General features: G+C 43.9%; 1 long non-coding RNA gene across 1 annotated transcript; it reads right to left on the reverse strand.

Annotated features, from left to right (window-relative positions):
• Positions 1-3,345: 3,345 nt before the first annotated feature.
• Positions 3,346-17,074, reverse strand: LOC308586174. Its single transcript, XR_014007752.1, has 3 exons — positions 16,966-17,074; positions 9,018-9,183; positions 3,346-3,826 (listed from the first exon to the last, which is right to left on the reverse strand). It is a non-coding gene; the product is annotated as an uncharacterized lncRNA (long non-coding RNA).
• Positions 17,075-20,332: the final 3,258 nt, after the last annotated feature.

Below are 20,332 nucleotides of genomic sequence, written 5' to 3' on the forward strand. Positions count from 1 at the left end.
AATGTTTGTGCCTGGCTGGAATTTGCCCTTGAACCATGATATCACCTTTTGGTTGCCTGGATGGAGTGGGTATCTACCGGAAGGAGCATCTTCACTCCCATCGTTCAGCCCAGACACTGAGGTCCAGCTCTGAGGGCCTTCTGGTGGTTCCCTCATAGTGAGAGGTAAGGTTACAGAGGACCTGGCACCTGCCCAGAGAGCCAGGCAGAGGACCTGGCACCTGCCCTGTGTAATGCCCTCCCATCAGATATCAATGAGATGACAACCTTCAACCTTTAGAAGACATCTGAAGGCAGCCCTGTATAGGAAAGTTTTAAATGTTTAATGTTTTATTATGTTGTTGTATATGCTGGAAGCCGCCCAGAGTGGCTGGGGCAACCCAGTCAGATGGGTAGGGTACAAATAATAAAATTAGTAGTAGTAGTAGTAGTAGTAGTAGTAGTAGTAGTAGTAAAATTTACATTAACTTGCTCCACCGCTGGTGCCTGAACCTCTGATGGTTGCCCAGAAGTGAGGGGTTTCCCATCCCCAGGGTAGGAAGATCAGCAACACAGCCTATCTGAGAGATCTAATGCCCAACATGTAGTCCTAGTGCAGGGATGGATGGGGGACTTCTATACATGAAATGCATGTTTGTTTTTCACCTCAGGCAGCAAAGCATCTCAGACAAGCCTGGCCCCTAGCAAAACCACCATGCAGAGAATGGGCTGAGCTTGGCTTGGTGGTTCACAAGCTGCGTGTGCCAATTCCAGTCCATGGAACAATTGCTGAAAACTCTTTTAGCAGGACGAGGGAAACATGGTGCTTCCCTGCCTCTTCACATTCCTTATCCTTACTTCTTTTTCTTCCTTTCTTTTTTTAGCAGAAGCAAAAGAAAGAAGAAAAAGTCACCCAGGTTTTCTTCTCAAAAAGTCATTATTCAGCTTAAGAGAAAGGGAACGGAATTGCCAAGTGCTTTGGTTCAGAAATAAGGAAAGGTGTTGGGGGGGGGGGCGGAATCATCAAATGCCAAAACATAGCAAATGTGATTACACAAAGCCAAGAAGACCATAATTAGATCATTACCATGGAAACAACCTAATTACACAGGGAAAGCAGGAAGGCCTGAGTTACAGATCTGAATGAGTGTTTGCTGCTGTTCGACAGGGCAATTGCACTGTGCGGGCTCTTTTCCATCCTTTTTGCGTCCTTTGCTACGATTGAACTTCCTCAGGGAGCAAAGCATCTTGAATCCTGGAATCACAGAATTGTAGAGTTGGAAGGGACCCTAAGGATCATTGAGTCCAGCCCCCCTGCAATGAAGGAATATGCGGGTGTCCCATATGGGGATCGAACTTGTAGCCTTGGCATTATCAGCACCACGCTCTAACCAACTGAGCCAAATCAAATGTTGTTTAAACAGATTGCCAAGCGGGATTCATCCCTGACCACTGGCCCTGCTAGCTACGAATGATGGGAGTCGTAGTCCGTAGTATGTTTCCGAGCACAATTCAAAGTGTTGGTGCTGACCTTTAAAGCCCTAAATGGCCTCGGTCCAGTATACCTGAAGGAGCATCTCCACCCCCATCGTTCAGGCCGGACATTGAGATCCAGCGCTGAGGGCCTTCTGGCAGTTCCCTCATTGCGAGACGTGAGGTTACAGGGAACCAGACAGAGGGCCTTCTCAGTAGTGGCGCCCACCCTGTGGAACACCCTCCCTTCAGATGTGAAGGAAATAAGCAGCTATCCTATCTTTAAAAGACATCTGAAGGCAGCCCTGTTCAGGGAAGTTTTTAATACTTAATGCTGTATTGTTTTTAACACTCGATTGGGAGCTGCCCAGAGTGGCTGGAGAAACTCAGCCAGATGGGCGGGGTATAAAAAATAAAAAATATTTTTATTATTATTATAAAAACATCTGGAGACCAAAGTTTGGGAAACTGTGTTCTAGTCTATGTTGCTCATCCACGGAGCCCTTCTTTGGGGGAATGGAGTACATAATTTCTGTAACTTTCGTAAGTAAACAAGAAGGTCTCTGTGCCTTATAGTCGTTGGCCGCTGCATGTACACATGGCAAAACAGGCACACATGCATGCACAGCACATTCCTGGAACGATGCCTGCAAAGGTTACATATGGTTTTCCCACACTGTACTGGCATGCCCAGGGGAAAACTTGTCCATGTTCATGCGGATCAAGCTGGCAACCTATAGTAATTGTAGCTTGTTCAGACAGTATCCTGCAGGTGGTAGCTCGTTTGAAATTGAGGTGTATTTTTAGCATAGCAGTGTTGGTGATTTGTAGGGTGTGTGTGGAAAGTAGGGCAGGGAGTAAAATGGGAGTATTCAGGCTTCTGATGGCTCCATGGAAAGGCTGGAAGTCAGGTTTGGCCAGGGATCTTCTGTACAGAATGCAAAATCTGCATGGAAACTGACTTGTTTTGCGGGGTGGGGTGGGGTGGGCAAGACGATCTCAGCCCTACTTAATAGTGCATTTTCTATCCTCTGCACTATTATATCACCTGCACTTGCTGAAACAGACAAAGGACTCGGTAGCCTAGCATTATGCAGCTGAACTAGCTAGCCCTGGGGTCATCCATGTGGTACCCAAGAGCGTTATGATGTCCTAGAGGTCTTTCTGCATGGCCACAAACGTATGGTGCAGATGGGACCTTAGATTTGTCTTAGATGGTTTCATTTATCTTTCTTTCTTTCTTTCTTTCTTTCTTTCTTTCTTTCTTTCTTTCTTTCTTTCTTTCTTTCATCTCTCTCCCTCAATTTACAAAATTATTGATACTTATTCAGAGATTTACCCCCCAAAACCCATACCCATTACAAAGTATATTTTTATAGTAAACAGGTGTTAAACAGCTATTTAATCTAAATAAGAAGAAAGGCAGGAAGGAGAAAAAGACAAGAAAAGGAGAGCGAAAACAAGAGAAGAGAAAGAGAGAGAAAAGATTAGAGAAAAATAAAGAAGAATAAGAGGACTTCTGGCTCTCTGTCCTGCAGCTAAATATAGTATTCACTCCTTAGGACCCAACCATTCTATCGACTATAAACCAGTGTTTTTTCAATTGTCAAATCCAGCTATTACAAGTTCACTTTCTCTTCCACGCAAAAAGTACATAACAAATTTCCAGTCCATAATAAATGTCAGTCATGGTTTTTCGCTAATTAAACATGTTAAATTTGCCATCTCAACCAAGTCCAGGCATTCTTCCAAAGTGGGTAGGGCTGTATCTAGATTTTATCTTTATTTCTAATTATGGCTTTATGTATATTTGTTTTTAATTGGTTTGTTTATTTTAAGTTGTCAACCACCCTGAGGTTTATGGATGAAGGGCAGCCTACAAATTTAATCAATATTAATAATAATTCTTTTTTATTTTATTCATGCTTTGTAAAGAATAGGACTTGTACACCACTTGGAAAAGTTGTTGAGCAACTGGTTTATACATGCTCTAAATAACAAACTAGCCTATTAATTCCATTGCCAGCTACCCAGCCCCAGTGAAGCTGAGGGAGACAGTCATGGCTCCACTTAGCCTCCCAGCGAGTTGAAGGCTGAAACATAAAAGAAACCTCTTCACAAAAGAGAGAGGAGAGGCTGCGGTCAAAAACTGATGAAGAATAAGAAGCAAGCACACCAAATGAAAGAGCTCCTTTGACATGCTCTCCTTTTAAAATAACCTCTGTTGCTTCCATCTCCAGGCATGACTTCCAAGCAGTAACGTCTGAGCATCATATTCGGTAATATGTTCCACATTGATTTTCTCCCGTACTCTCTGCTGACTGTACATTTTGCAGAAAGCATTGACCCCAAAGTCAAGGTTAAGTCCATGTTCCCTGAATCAACAAAGCAGAGGGAGGAGGCTGGAAGAGAGTGAGCATTTATGCAATGAAATAATCAAGAAAGTATGAGAACAAAAAGTTATCTACACAGGCCATTGTTAAGGTGGGGGATATGTGTATTCAGTGTGTGTGTGTGTGTGTGTGTGTGTGTGTGTGTGTGTGTGTGTACTAGAGCAAAATTATAGTTTTGACCAGACCTGAGTACTGACACATTGAAAAACCAGAAATTGCAGAGAGGCAGTAAATAAACTTTCAATTTTGACATTCTTTTTTTAAATACCTTTTCTTTTGTCATGCAACATTCCATCAAAAACAGCAGTCAATTGCCAAAGGACCAAACTAGATGAAATGTTAAATGTGTGTATGTGTATATGTGTGTGTGTGTGTGTGTGTGTGTGTATACATTCATTATATATTGTTCTCACTTTGCAAAGAGCAGTTGTGGGGTGGGGAGAGATCAGGATAGGAACCATGTCATGCAATGAAATAAATAGCCTAAATGAAAACTCTCTCTCATATGCATACTCCTACTGCTAATTGCTCCAGGAAGGAAGATCCCATTAGCAGCAATGCACAAGGAGAATTCGTTCACCTACACCCCAAAATAGAGAAAGAACAATGAACTGACTTACATTGTCCGAATGGGCAAGTGGCGGTGCAGTTTCTATCCTGCTATGGTTTGGCAATGCAGAGGTTGTCTTCTGGATGGGAGCTGCTGTGATGTTGGCCTGGAAACTGGAGCTAGTGAACAGTGCAGGGGTCATTACACACATTGGCACAAACTATCACCATCAGCTGTTGCTGAAAGAATTGCATGGGCTGCCAATTTACTAAGTTCAAGCTGCCAATAATGGTGTAAAAAGCCCTATGTATCAACACTAAACTATCATATTACCCCATATCATAGCTGTCAACTTTTCCCTTTTCTTGTGAGGAATCCTATTCAGAATAAAGGAATTTCCCATAAAAAGGGGAAACATTGACAGCTATGCCCCATATTACCCCAACTGATCACTGCTAGGGTTGGCCAGTGCCAGATTTACGTATAAGCTAAACAAGCTATAGCTTAGGGCCCCACTCTCTTAGCGGCCCCCAAAAAATGTAAAGGGAAAACACCTGGATGTACATTTCCAAAATATAAAATAAAAAAACAAATGCAATAAAACCTACATACAGCAACAGTGTTTTGTGCTGTGTAGGCTCCTATGATGTAAGTAATGGCCCCTGCCTGCTAGCCTGCTCCCTAAAATATCACTGGTTTGCTCATTTCTATATCAATTACTTTGATAAAATACATATTTTGTTGTGTGCAAATGGCTTTAGATATGTTAGGTCCATAAATTACCATATAGCATATATTCAACACAAAAAACAGTGACAATTTGTTGTTGATAAAGGACAGCTGGACATACAAAAGGCCCCATTACCTTCAGTAGCTGAGGACCTCATCAAACCTAAATCTGGCCCTGGGGTTGGCATATCTTGAAGAGGAAAAAAGAGGGCACATTTGCCAAGTTCTAACTATGGATCGCTATGACAACTCTACCCATGAAAACAACGACGTGTCCTGGAAAAAGAGGGCATATGGCAATGTTGGCACTGACACTCTCCAGGAGGGGGCCTTCTAAAGAAAGCATCCAATTGGGAGGTCCATTTTGTATGACATAGGAATCAGGCTTTTAATGTGGCAGCATCTACCCTTAGGAACTCCTTCCTTTTGCATATCAGGCAGGTGCCATCCTTATTGTAATTTTGGTTCCTGTTGAAGACCATCCTTTTGTAATTGGAGAAATCCAGTCTGTATTGGATTTTCCACTGTTTTTATAGAAGAAATTGTTTCATCTGTGTTTTTACTGCTGTTGTTTTTTTATTGTTGAGATGTTTTATAGGAAGCAGGTCTTGACATAAAGGAAATGAAGGAGCAAGTACATTCTAGGACTTTTATCCTAGGCTACTAATCTCACCTATACCAGAATTTCTTGCATTCAAAAATGTAGTGGTCATGCCTAAGTTATCTCCCGCTTGGACTACTGCAATGTGCTCTACGTGGGGCTACGTGGGGCTACCTTTGAAGGTGACTCGGAAACTACAACTAATCCAGAATGTAGCAGCTAGACTGGTGACTGGGAGTGGCCGCGGATACCATACCGGTCATGAAAGATCTTCATTGGCTCCCAGTACGTTTCCGAGCACAATTCAAAGTGTTGGTGCTGACCTTTAAAGCCCTTGGTCCTGTATACCTGAAGGAGCGTCTCCACCCCCATCATCCAGCCTGGACACTGAGGTCCAGCGCTGAAGGCATTTTAGTGGTTCCCTCGCTGCGAGAAGTGAGGAGACAGGGAACCAGGCAGAGGGCCTTCTCAGTAGTGGCGCCTGCCCTATGGAACTCCCTCCCAGCAGATGTCAAGGCAATAAACAACTATTTTACTTTTAAAAGACAACTGAAGGCAGCCCTGTTTAGGGAAGTTTTTAAATGTCTGATGGTGTATTGTTTTAAATATTCGGTTGGAAGCCGCCCAGAGTGGCTGGGGAAACCCAGCCAGATGGGCAGGGTATAAATAATAAATTATTATTATATAAGTTATAGTCAGGACTTTTTCCCAGTCGGAACTCATCGGAACTCAGTTCCAGCACCTCTCAGGTGGGGGCCATTGTCATTCTAAGAGGACAAAAGAGGCATTCATGGTGAGTTATGGCACCTCTCTTTCTAGAAAAATAGCACTGGTCATAGTCTTTCTTCCAGGATTGTTAATTTGAGCTAACAGTCCTTGCCTTCTTCCCCAACAAGGAGTTCCCAGATGTTTAAACCACACACCCTTTGAAGATTAATTAGGGTTATTTCATAGACTCATGTTCTCTATGGAACTATGACTCCCAATAGACAGAGAAGATGTCCCTGCTGTTGTTTAAACAGTCACCTGCTGGGGTGAAGGGCAGGTGAGTTAGAAGTTCCTAAGATAGCCAGGAATTGACAACTCTTATTCAGGTCACTAAAAATGTTGATTCGGCCACTGAACGTGTTAACAGTAATTGGTTTTAAAAGCCTCTACCAGAACAGGTTTTGAGGTATCTCAGTGGTCATGGGAAGCAGACACTTTGCCTATGAAATTACTACGAACAAGCTACCATTCATAAATCATAGAGGTTGTGATTTGTGAATAGACCCGTTTCTCAAGTCTGTCCAATTTTAAGTGCCAAAATTAATATCTAGTCTGTTGGAAGGAGAGTTTACAGACTACTGACACCGTCTGAAAAGAAGAAAGCAACCATCAAGTACCCTCTTGAAAAACCACTGCCAATGTTTATTTCTAAACATCACAAAACCAGAAAGGGAACTCTAGAAGGACTCACCATATGCTGCCATTTTTATTTTTATTTTATTTTATTTTATTGCAGAGTCAACACTTGTGGGCAGAGCCATTGTGGGAAAGAATGGACAGCATTATAGTAACAGCCAGACATTGCAGGCAGGGAATATGGCTTCAGTGCTAAAATATGCCAACTATGATAATGTAGATAATTATTGATCTAAATAGCACCTACATTTCAGTGCTGTGCCATTATTATTATTATTATTATTATTATTATTATTATTATTATGCCTTTGGTATTGCACTGTGGAAAGGCAGGGAAAAAGAAGGAATTTTAGCCAAGATAGAAAAAAGGTAAAGGTAATGGTACCCCTGACCATTAGGTCCAGTCGCAGACGACTCTGAGGTCGCACGCTCATCTCGCTCTATAGGCCGAGGGAGCCAGCGTTTGTCTGCAGACAGCTTCAGGGTCATGTGGCCAGCATGACTAAGCCGCTTCTGGTGAACCAGAGCAGTGCACGGAAACGCTGTTTACCTTCCAGCCAGAGCGGTACCTATTTATCTACTTGCACTTTGACATGCTTCCGAACTGCTAGGTTGGCAGGAGCAGGGACCGGGCAACAGGAGCTCACCCCCTCGCAGGGATTCAAGCCACCGACCTTCTGATCAGCAAGCCCTAGGCTCTGTGGTTTAGACCACAGCGCCACATGGGTGAAAAGATGAGTTTTCAAATTATGAACATTGTGAATTCTAGGCAGAACAGAATTCTGTAGAAAAGAAGCCAAATAGAGATGAATAAACAGAAGATGGGACCTTGTTAGTACCTATGGCCTTCCAGTTGCCAGAAACATAGGCTATCTGGAAAAATACCCACAGGGAGGTAGAACCAGTAGAGGCTCCCCACAGTGGGTGCCAGTGTGGTGTAGTGGTTAAGAGTGGTAGACCCGTAATCTGGTGAACCGGGTTCGCGTCTCTGCTCCTCCACATGCAGCTACTGGGTGACCTTGGGCTAGTCACACTTCTCTGAAGTCTCTCAGCCCCACTCACCTCACTGAGTATTTGTTGAAGGGAAAAGAGAATGTTAGCTGCTTTGAGACTCCTTCGGGTAGTGATAAAGCGATAGATCAAATCAAAACTCTTCTTCTTCACAGAATATACAACTGGGAGCAATCTTGGTTTGCTTTTGTGAATTGTATGAAAAAGCCCAGCTTTCCTATCTTGGCCTCATCCACACTTGCCCCATGATTTCTAGTCATGGATTCAAGAGATTTTGGGGTGGGTTTTTTTGTCCTGCTGCTTTCCCCGGACAAACCTGCTATTTACTGCTGAATTGGAACAAAAGTCAATATGCAGAAAACCCAACTGACATTTGTGGGACAAAAAAAGAACCCATGACTAGGAATTATGCAACAAATGGAAGCGGGGATGAGCCCTCTATCACAGCATCAATGACTCTGTTGTGTTTACACTAGAGACTGGTAACAGGTGACTCTTCAAATGTTGTAGGACTACAAATGCCGTCATCCGTGTTTCTTCAGACAAACTCCAAGAAAGGCATCCAAATTTCTGGTATCTTGTGTATATCAAAACCCAAAGTCTGAACCACCTGAAGCTCAGTTGAGAAAAACATTCCAGATGCTATTTCTGAATCTTGTCTACTCTGGAAATCTTATGGCTCATATTTTTACACCACCCTGATAGGAGTGGAAAAACCAACCCATTTCCCCTAAACTTTCCTCTTGCTCTTCTTTCTGTTGCTGTTCCCAACAGGACGCTCTCTCTCTCTCTCTCTCTCTCTCTCTCTTAAAGAGAGAATATGCCTGGAATGTTTTCGTTTCACTTTATCGCTTATGAAACCAGCGAAGATTTAATACCTTAGACAGATTCTTGTGATGGGTAGGAGAATTTCTGGGCTATATTTGGCTCTGTACATTTTTCTTTTTCAGACTGTTAACTCCAAGCACAGAAGAGAGTTCAACATTCAAGGGAGTGACATGCAATCCTTGCTCCACTTGTAACCACAGTCATCTTGCCGTAGGCCTTAGAATAATAATAGGAATGGAAATTATTCAGTGGCTCATGATTTCCCAAGGAAAAGAAATCTCTTTAGCAGCAGCGTGCCACTGAGTCATTGCAGTCGGCCTACAAGGTCAGGGTTGCAGAGCTGTCTTTGCCATTCCTACCACTGAGTAGCAATTGAAGCCTGGGGTATTAGGAAAGAATGGGAAAAAAGCATGGCTGGCTACTAGTATATGCAAGCGGTACTGACATTGCACTTCAGATGACCCCAAGGCCAGCTGACTGTCTGTGGAATCCCCCGCTGAGATGAGTTTCAACTTCTTTGCTCATTACTGTCGCAAATGGAATGGGTTGTCAACAACTCTTAGGAGCAGACCAGCTCTGGGCTCTAAGGCACAAAGGCAACTGTCTGGTTCAGCATCCCAGAAATTGGTATCTAATGAAGAGTTTGATATCAGGCTTGCCCTCAGTGTCCTGCCTAAGGCAAAATTCAAAGTGAATTTGAGTGTTTTTCCTCAGGAAAAAAAAATGTCTGGGGAAATTTGAGGAAGCCCCCCAAAAGAGCATAAATCTGTACTGCTTGCAAATTGACTGTGATGTTTGAAACCATTTATTTTTTTAACAAATGCCCCAAATCCCCTTATGGAAACGTTCGTCTGTTTTAACAAAAGCCTAGTAGGCACGTTGTCACCCATCAACTGAGTGCTCAAAAACCTAAGTGACTTACACCTCGAATATCTAAAAGACAAATCTCCTTCCCTGAAGACCCTCTTGAGTGTTAAGCTCAGTAGAGAGGCCCTCCTGGAAGTTCCACCACCTTCTGAAGTTTGGGGAGATGATGTGGTGGTCAAAGAGATGACTTTCTCTGTGGCAGCCGCTAAGCTGTGGAATTCCCTCCTTGCAGAGGTGCATGTGGCGTTTTCATTGTATAGCTTTTTTGACATGAGCCAGCATGGTGTACTGGTTAGAACGCTGGACTAGAAGCTAGGAGATCAAGGTTCTCAGCCATGAAGCTGTCTCTTCTTTCAGCCTAACTCACCACAAAAGGTTGTTAGGAGAATGAGACAGAGAGGGGCAGAACCATGTATGCCATCTTTCCTGGAGGAAAGGTAGGATGTAAATACAATAAGATAATAATACCCTCCAACAAGTTACCACAGAAAACCTGGATGCACATCTTCCAGGATGCTCGCCTGCATGAGTCATGTGAACTGTGTGAGATCACAGCACCCCCAAAATGCATGGTTTTAGACACTGCAATCCCATGCAAGATCACACCCTGAATGTGAGAGCACAGTCTCTGTCAGGTTTTGGGGAAATCTGATCCCTCTTCAGGTGGCAATAAATAAGGAGATCAAACGGAAGGAGCGTCCTTACCAGATAAGCTCTTTAATAATCACAGCGAGAGACAAAGGAATGCAAATCTCTCTTAAAAATGGTGTTACTCCCAGTAAAGGTTTACCCCCTCTGTTCCCATTAATCTACATTACTCCTACATCGGGTAATCTGAGCTTGTTGTCCTTGCACTTACTATTCTATCACTTTCCAAGTCTGTCTAGTCTTGGGTGAAGGTGGGTCAGAAATGTTGTCCATGGACACTGAATCTGCCAGCTGTCTCTCTCCTGGTGTTTCCTCTTCTAGCTGTTCCTCACCCAGTACCTCCCAGCTTTCCCCCTCTGGCCTATGCCCCTCTGCAAACCACTGTTCTAAATCAATTCTGTCCTCCTGCCCTTGGGAAGGTTCAGAAAAAAGGGGTGTGTGGCTCCCACCTTTCCTCCTCAGTCCAATCCCTGGCAGTACCCCAAAATGGGATGCCCATGATTTAATCATGACAGTTGAAGGGTATGTAGTTATTGAAGAAGTGGTACCTTGGGTTACAAACACTTCGGGTTACAGACTCTGCTAACCCAGAAGTAGTACCTTGGGTTAAGAACTTTACCTCAGGATGAGAACAGAAATCACGCGGCGGCGGCGCAGTGACAAAGCGAGGCTCCATTAGCTAAAGTGGTACCTCAGGTTAAGAGTGGTTTCAGGTTAAGAACGGACCTCCGGAACGAATTAAGTTCATAACCAGAGGTACCACTGTATCTGTACCCTCGACTTTAACAGAGTGCTATTGCGCTCATGTCCAGTTTGCAGGCTTCCCACAGATGTGTGTCTTCAGTGGTCAGCCACTGTGAGAACAGGAGCCTGGACGAGATGGCTCATTGGCCTGATCCATCACCTTCTGTTCTTATGAAACCTGTTTTATTTGTTTATAAAAATGTTATTATTATTATTATTATTATTATTATTATTATTATTATTAACAATAAATTAAAGTGGTTTACAACAATCATACATAAAGCTGTACTGTAAAACAGAATGCCAAAAAAATAAAACCAGAGATCAATGAAGTATGTCTGTTCAAGTTGTGATCCTTGCATCACAGGAGGTTGAACTAGATGACCCTCAGGGTTTCCAGCTCTGTAGTTCTATGATTCTGTTATGGAAGGGCAGTTTCTTAATTGCCAGCATAATTTTGGAGGCATGGGCGTACCCTATTCTTCTGCTTGTAAATTATTATAACTGATTTTAATCTGGTATTTTTATATTGTCGTAACTTAGCTTCTGACTTTACGGCGAAGGGCAAGTAAGAAATCCAAGAAATAAATTATGCAGGGGAAATTAATTACATGAGGAAATAAACAGTTTGGGCCATGTGGCATTGGAACCACACTTCCTGTTCGATTAAAGTTTTTTATTTGTTGCTAAAAACAACAACAACAACCTCGAGACACCACAGCAAAGGAGGACACAAAAAAAACAGCAGATATAATTAGTCCTTGGAAATTCAAGACAATCTGTTCCTGTTAATTCTGCCTGTAACAGCCTAGGAGTGAATAGTGCAGGGCGTGACAACTCCTTCTTTGTTCTTATCAACTCCAACTGAACTTTGCAAGAAAATATGTCTAGGGGTCATATCACTGCCAAAGCACACGGTTATAAATTAACCAGGTCTGTTTTATAATAATATGAAAAGCCTGTAGGAATAACACAAATGAATCACAGGAAAGAGTGAGTGCCAGGTGTGATAGAGGTCAGGCTGTTTCATAGCAGCAAAGGGCAATTGGCCTCATCTGCGGCCATTTTGCATCGCCAGAGCCAGCAACATTTTGCTCATTGCAAGTCATGAGATCAAAATTTGACCAAGTATTTGAAATTCATTACACACACAGTATTAATTACACACACACACATTTAGATGATGATGAGATTTGGATTGGACATTTAGATAAATGGTGTGATTGCAATGGTGGCAGACAGTGAAATTGGTTGAACATATGATGCAGATGGTGAGTCTGACCACTGGTTTGTCCAGGCCAATGTTGGTTCAGCTTTCATTCAGTGTGGTGTAGTGGTTAAGAGTGGTGGACTCGTAATCTGGTGAACTGGGTTCGATTCCCTGCTCCTCCACATGCAGCTGCTGGGTGACCTTGGGCCAGTCACACTTCTCTGAAGTCTCTCAGCCCCACTCACCTCACAGAGTGTTTGTTGTGGGGGAGGAAGGGAAAGGAGACTGTTAGCTGCTTTGAGACTCCTTAGGGTAGTGATAAAGCGGGATATCAAATCCAAACTCTTCTTCTTCTTCTTCATTCATTCCATCACAAACACTCTGAGGAACAGGATTCCAATCACCATTTTATTTACCAAGAATGCCCCAGACATGCCATATACAAGGCTAGTTTTAATAATAATAATAATAATAATAATAATAATAATAATAATAATAATAATAATAATAATAATTTATTTATACCCTGCCCATCTGGCTGGGTTTCCCCAGCCACTCTGGGCAGCTCCCAACAGAATATTAAAAACACGATAAAACATCAAGCATTAAAACTTCCCTAAACGGGGCTGCCTTCAGATGTCCTCTACAGACACAGTCACCCACCTCTCTCTATCCTCCATTCAGCCAAGCAAGAGTCTGAGCGCAAGGACACATTCCAGTCAGGCAAAAACACCCAAAGGCCAAGGCAGCGCCAGTGAGGGGTTGCGGCCTGGGGAGAGTTCCAAGGGCCAGATAGAAAGGCCCAGAGGGCCACATTTCGCCCCCTGGCCTGAGGTTCCCCACTCCTACCATATTCCATGCCTGCTGCGATATTTAACAGTTTTTCAGCTGACAATTGTTTTTGTACAGTTGTTTTCAGTGTTTTCATTTGTTACAATGATTATATTTTTATTATGCTCTATGACACCCTGTGCTCATTTGGGAGGAGGGGCGGAGCAGAAATGAAATAAATACCTATAGAAATATAACTCCTCACCAGTTCGAAACTCCCCTTGTTCTAGGCACATTTTGCGACAGGGAATTTCTTTCGTGCGAGTAGTTTCTGAGCTCTGGGAGCAGTACTGCGCCTAAGATTTCAGATCAAAACTGCCACAGCTGGGACAAAAGGAGACCTTTTCCTGTCTTCCCACTTCCAGCTACTCTCTGAGGGCTGGAGAAGGGACCTTCATAAGAATACAGTGGTATCTCGGGTTACAAACACCTTGGGTTACAAACACTTCGAGTTATAGACTCCGCTAACCGGAAAGTGGGACGCGGGTGGCACTGTGGTCTAAACCACAGAGCCTAGGACTTGCCAATCAGAAGGTCGACGGTTCAAATCCCCGTGACGGGGTGAGCTCCCATTGCTCGGTCCCTGCTCCTGCCAACCTAGCAATTCGAAAGCACATCAAAGTGCAAGTAGATAAATAGGTACCACTCCGGCAGGAAGGTAAACAGCGTTTCCGTGCGCTGCTCTGGTTCACCAGAAGCGGCTTAGTCATGCTGGCCACATGACCCAGAAGCTGTACGCCGGCTCCCTCAGCCAGTAAAGCAAGATGAGGGCTGCAACCCCAGAGTCGTCCCCAACTGGACCTAACAGTCAGGGGTCACTTTACCTTTAACTGGGAAGTAGTATCTCAGGTTAAGAACTTTACCTCAGGATGAGAACAGAAATTGTGCAGCGGCGGTGCGGTGGCAGCAGGAGGCTCCATTAGCTAAAGTAGTACCTCAGGTCAATAACAGTTTCAGGTTAAGAACGGACCTCCAGAACGAATTAAATTCATAATCAGAGGTACCACTGTATTAGGGGAGCAGGCAGGGAAAGTATGGCTTTGTTTTTTGTAGTCTTCAGATGAGGACTAGACCATATGAAAAATGAATATAAGATTTTAGCTTCAGTCCATTCGTTTTCAGCTTTGTATTGTGGATCGAGGGCCCGACCCCGCTATGTGAAATAAATACACAAGGACACGTGATATAAGGTTAATGGGCAAGAAAAGGCCACAACTTTATTGATTACAGCAGTGAAAAGGTATTGGCTTAGGCATTGGATGACTATAGGTGGTGGGTTTATTCAACAGTAGGTGGAGCCTGTTGATGCTCATCCAACTATAGGCTCACCCCCTGATGTCACCGAGGGTCGTGCCATGGCCTCCCGCCAAGCAGGCATCGGACGGAATACACGACCACCAGATTCCTTTAACAGAATAACCCACGGTAGATAGCATAGGCGATGGCCACACCTAGCCCTTGACACAGCACAACACATGAATCCAATGCCTAGGACGACGACAAATGAGGAGGAGGCGGAGCTGGCACCACAGCATTAAGCTGCTACACACGCCCCCCGGAGGCACCTGGTTGGCCACCTCCAGTGGGCGTGGGCGCCAGCCAGGTAGGAGGGGAGGGGGCTAATGCCCCCTACCAGGGGCGGAGCTCGGTCTCCCGTCCACAACCACTCCCCTCTCTTCCAGGGAGGAGAGTCTTTATTCTTACAAAAAAAGCACCTAGACATTCCGTTGCAGAGCCCACAATCTAGGTTTAAGGTGCCCTTTAGCTCCTAGCTTTCATATCACAGTTTCTAAAACTGGTCCTCACCCCAGACATTACTTCTTCAGGTATCACTGGATGGAATAATGTTTTTAACCGTAACTGTTTTCACATTTTTAAAAAACTGTAATTCCTTTTGGAATACTTTAATTTGTTTTTCTTTTTAAATTGTTTGCCACCCTGGACTTCTTCTGGATTGAAGGGCAGGATATAAATTCCATAATAAGCAAGCAAGCAAACAAACAAATAGGATGTCACATGGCCACCCTAGGCTAATCAGAAATGATATTTTTTTAACAACTCCTCTCATCTCCAGCAATGTTGTTTAGCCAACAAAATACCTGATGCCACACCTGAGACTCAAATACTGAACAAGCAGGTAGCATTCCTGGCAGCTGGCAACCTTAGCAGTGACTAATTGCTGTTAGGCGATGGGCATTGAAAACGCTTGCTAAGAAGCTTGGCTTTTTGTTGTTTTTGTTTTTTAAAAAGGAGAGTGTTAATCTTATTGTCGGGTACTTTGTTTCCATTGCAAGGTGGAAGAAGAAAGATCTCTGAGACAGCATTTTGCGGCTCTCCAGAGACACATAAGTGCAGTGAGGGTTTCTGTTGGCTGTTGCCGATTTGCCTGGTTTTATTTTAATAGTGCAAGCAGCGCCACATGCTCTGGGAGTCATGTACTTAGCAAAAATCAATCCCCTCCTTTGTATACAGATAGACACAGCAGACTGGCAACGGCTGAAGCTTTTATTGCCTCACCTAAGCTGAGAATTCCTAATAAGATTAAAATTTACACTTTCTGCCACTGACAGATGGTGTTTTCTGCCAAGTCCCACTGCATTCCTAAAAAGTAGATCTGAATTACAGGAGTTTCTTCTCTCTCTCTCTCTCTCTCTCTCTCTCTCTCTCCTTCTTTCCACTCCTCTACAATCCCTCCTTCTTTGGGAAGATCTCTCACCTACTTTGCCTTCTCAATACTTCTCTCGGGTAAGAATATCTCCAATGCTAAAAAATAGTTTTATCAACTTTTCCAGGAAGATGATGGTGTTAGGGTAGACTAGGAGATATTTTCAAAGTGACAAAGTGACAAGCCTACCACAAAATTGTTGTACTACTACTACTACTACTACTACTACTACTACTAAATTTTATTTAGACAGTGGTACCTCGGGTTAAGAACTTAATTCGTTCTGGAGGTCCATTCTTAACCTGAAACTGTTCTTAACCTGAGGTACCACTTTAGCTAATGGGGCCTCCTGCTGCCAATTTCTCATCCTGAAGCAAAGTTCTTAACCCAAGGTACTATTTCTGGGTTAGAAGAGTCTGTAACCTGAAGCGTCCGTAACCTGAAGCATCTGTAACCCGAGGTACCATTGTACTCCACCCTCCCTGTCCAGAGCTGGGCTCAGGGTGGCTAACAACAGTAAAATTACAGTAAAAACATAATGGGGGGCAATTTAAAATACAGGTTAAAATGCAATTTAAAATGCAGCCACATCAAAACCATAAGGGTAGGGAAACATAAGGGTCAGACGGAGTCCAAACCAAAGGCCAGGCAGAACAGTTGTCTTGCAGGCCCTGCAGAAAGATGTCACGTCCCGCAGAGCCCTGGTCTCTTGTGACAGAGAGTTCCACTAAGTCAGGGCCAGTACTGAAAAGGCCTTGGCCCTAGTTGCAACCAATCTAACCACCTTGCGACCTGGGAGCTCCAAAATGTTGTCATTTGTGGACCTTCAGGTCCTCCGCGGGGCATACCAGGAGAGGTGGTCCCATAGGTACGTGGGTCCTAGCCTTGCTGCCCATGTATATCCGAGGAGGAGAAGGTGGTGGCAGTCTCCTCCAAATGACAAAAATCTTCCCTGCTGTTTGCCAGGAGGCCTGCACCAGGGATAGGAAAGTTGCCCAGATGTTGCAGGGCTACAGCTTCTATTCCTGCTCACCATTGGCCATGCTGGTAGAAGCTGGGACTCAAAGAACATCTGGAAGGCAGTACATTGGCTGCGCCCCTTCTGTGGTAGTGGGGGACTATTGCAGCAGTGAGGAGGTCTGTTTGGGCTTGGCAGGAGTCCACGTTGACCCGCAAGGTTGCTTTCCCCAAGCCATTGTCAGCTGCCCCATGCCTGACATCATGTGTGGTAGCATGCATGGAAAGGGTAAAGACAAAGGCACAATCAGGGTTCTTAAAGAATGCTTCCAATTGTTCCTTGGCAAGCAGGGGCGGTCTTTGGGGGGCTTCGAAATGTGGCACACACTGGGATTGGCTCCAGCACGCACTGAGATGAGAGCTCTTGAGAGGAGCCCCGCCCTGCTGCACTGGAGGTTTACTGATTGGCTGCTCTCGGAAGTTCCAAGCAAACCTTTCTTTCCTTTGAAGTCAGGTCACCTGACATCATAGTGGTTCCGAGGGCGGCAACACAAGGGTAAGCCTTTTCAGTGGTGGCCCCCTGCTTTATTTATGTGTTTATTAAATTTGTATACCATGCTTCATCCAAAGATATCAGGGTGGTTCATAGCACAAAAATACAAAAATGCACTCACCAGGGAGGAGCTCAGTCTACGTCATCATTACTTATCTTTGGGTGCCAGGCAAAAACATTTCTTTTCTTCCAGTCCTTTGGCTTTTAATTATCTGTGGCCTTGGTCAAGGGATGGGATGTTTCAGAACTGACATTTAAAAATATGAATGAGTTTTAGATTTTTCTCTGTTTTGTTTTTTGCGGCTTTTAATTGATGCTTTTTTATTGTTGTTAAGTCACTGCGAGAAGTGAGGTTACAGGGAACCAGGCAGAGGGCCTTCTTGGTGGTGGCGCCCGCCCTGTGGAATGCCCTCCCATCAGATGTCAAGGAAATAAACAACTATCTGACTTTTAGAAGACATCTGACTGCAGCCCTGTTTGGGGAAGTTTTTAATGTTTGATGTTTTATCATGCTTTTAATATTCTGTTGGGAGCTGCCCAGAGTCGCTGGGGAAACCCAGCCAGATGGGTCGCTAATAATAATAATAATAGTAATAATAATAAATGTTATGAAAGTTATTACTGTAAAAAGTGCCAATAATTCATTATAACAACAGCAACAACAAGAAGAACACTAGGTGATTGACAGGTGGTCAACCCAATCCACTTGTCAAAGCAGCCTGGGTGGGAAATGAGGAAGCTCAGGATCCCCATACCTGGCTTGCATCATTCCTAGAAGCATCTGACGAACCACAGCTGGACCTTGGGTATGCCCTAACAGGGCTCTTCATATAATAGAACCAGAGAACTGTAGAGTTGGAAGGGACCCCAAGGGTCATCTAGTCCAACCCCTTGCAATGCAAGAATCTCAACATGTGGTCCCCCATTCAATTTGAAACCATACCGGACCCTGCTTAGCTTTGCAAATGTGCTGGCAGTTTTATTGCTTTGGAGTCGAAGGCGAAGACAGTCATGCGAATGGAACGATGCCCATATTTAGATGTTTTGAGGTCTGGGCTCAGACAGGCTTGGGAAGATTAGTTTCCTGAGCCATCGTTCTCTGCTTGCAAAACATGGAACTCCGGCTGACGGCGGTCAGCAAGAGGAAATATTAAGCTCCATGGGCCATTGGTCTTGCTCAGCATGGCTTTTCTCGCCACCGATCATTTTCGCAATGTGACGATGACATACAGTAGGAGTTCCTCCTCTCTGAAACAGAGTTGCCTCATCAACAGAGCTCAGACGCCTCGCTCCAGTGAAGCCCAGTGGCGGCACGACGTAGTCAAAAGATTGCAACACCTGCTGATTAGAACAACATTTTGAAAGCCCGCGTCGCTTCCAGGGTTTGGCCCTTAATGGATGCTCTGAGCCTAATCAGCAAGAACCGAAAGCGGATCGAGCAGGTCTTCATTGAGATGTCAATAAGGCTGTCTTTTTATTTCATTTCCTAATGGGTTATCAATACTGGTAATTTGCCCCTGATAATGTTGCAAATTATTAAAGGGGAAATTTAAACAAGTACCGATGAAGGAGAAAATCAGCCTGACAGCCCATTTTGTTCTGGCGTGTGAGCTCATGATATACACGGGCGCTGGGACCGCAAGCCTTGCCGTCTTGCAAGAGGCCTCGTTATTCACAGCAGAAAATTAGGTGGTGGTCATGCTTTGGCCTCTAACAAGTGTACCCATTTGTCATCAAGCTGATTAAGGACTGGTGAAGCAACTGTTCGTGTTAGGAGCTGTTAGCCAATTACACGTTCCCCGCGGATTAATCACCTGCCTTTTAGCCAGGCCTGGTGGCAGCCTTTGCCAAGCAAGCAAATAAATATGTTAAATTGTATTATTTATTAGAATTAAAAATTCTGCATCAGCCTAATTCAAATTCTGTGCCAAGAAAAACTCAATTCTGCAACTTGCATAAATCTGGTGTTATACACAAACACATTCAGCCTTGGAGATGGTGAATCCGTTTCCTGAATCCTGCTCTGGTTTGTGATGAAAAGTGTATTCATAAGTATTTTATTCATTTAATCAACTATTTCATTAAAAAAGTCAACATGGATTTATTTAAAGTATTTATATCCCACAATTTCACCAAAAAGGCTCCCAGAGTAGCTTATAGGAATTATTAGTAAGACTGTTCCTGCCCTCAGGCTTATAATCTGAAATGACATGGCACTCAGGGAAAAGGGGGACCAGTTCTTATTGTTTTGATAACACCATTACAAGGTAGGGCTGCCATATGTCCAGAATTCCTGTATCATGGCGGAATTTCTGAAAAGCTGCTAAAATGTCCAGGAAAACCTGGGCATATGGCTGCCCAGATCGTAAGATTTTTTGGTTATATATTTTTTTTTTTAAAAAAAAAAGCTGAAAAACTTCATCTGACTTCCAGTTGTTCATGTTGCTGCTGTTTCCTTGGTGGCAGAGGCTCCTGCCCAAGACATGGCAGCAGGTGCACTTACTCATATGTAAAGAAGCCGCACTTTATCAAAGCTGATTAACAGCACCAGCTCAGCAGCACGAAAGAGCCAGTTCTGGTCCAGGAGTTCTTGGAAGGCGAAGGGTTGGCAGGAATATGTCTGGTCTAGGTGTAAGGGCCAGAGTTCACAAGTCCACGATCAGTAAGAAGGGCCTGCCCAGGAGCTGCAAAATTGTTCCAACAAGTTTCCCAACCTACCCACCAATCTCTTCAGCAAAAGTGAAGAGTGCTCTGATATCCTTGTTCAGTGTGACTTATCTTGGGTTTTCCTTGAAGTTCCATTGTGCATAACAGAACTTGCACACCATTCTCTTGCAACTGAAGCACCTTGTGCTTTCATTGTTCCTCAACGCTTAGCTTTGGAGCAAGT

Source organism: Podarcis bocagei (genome assembly GCF_964188305.1).
Source record: "Podarcis bocagei genome assembly, chromosome: 4".
NCBI lineage: Eukaryota > Metazoa > Chordata > Lepidosauria > Squamata > Lacertidae > Podarcis > Podarcis bocagei.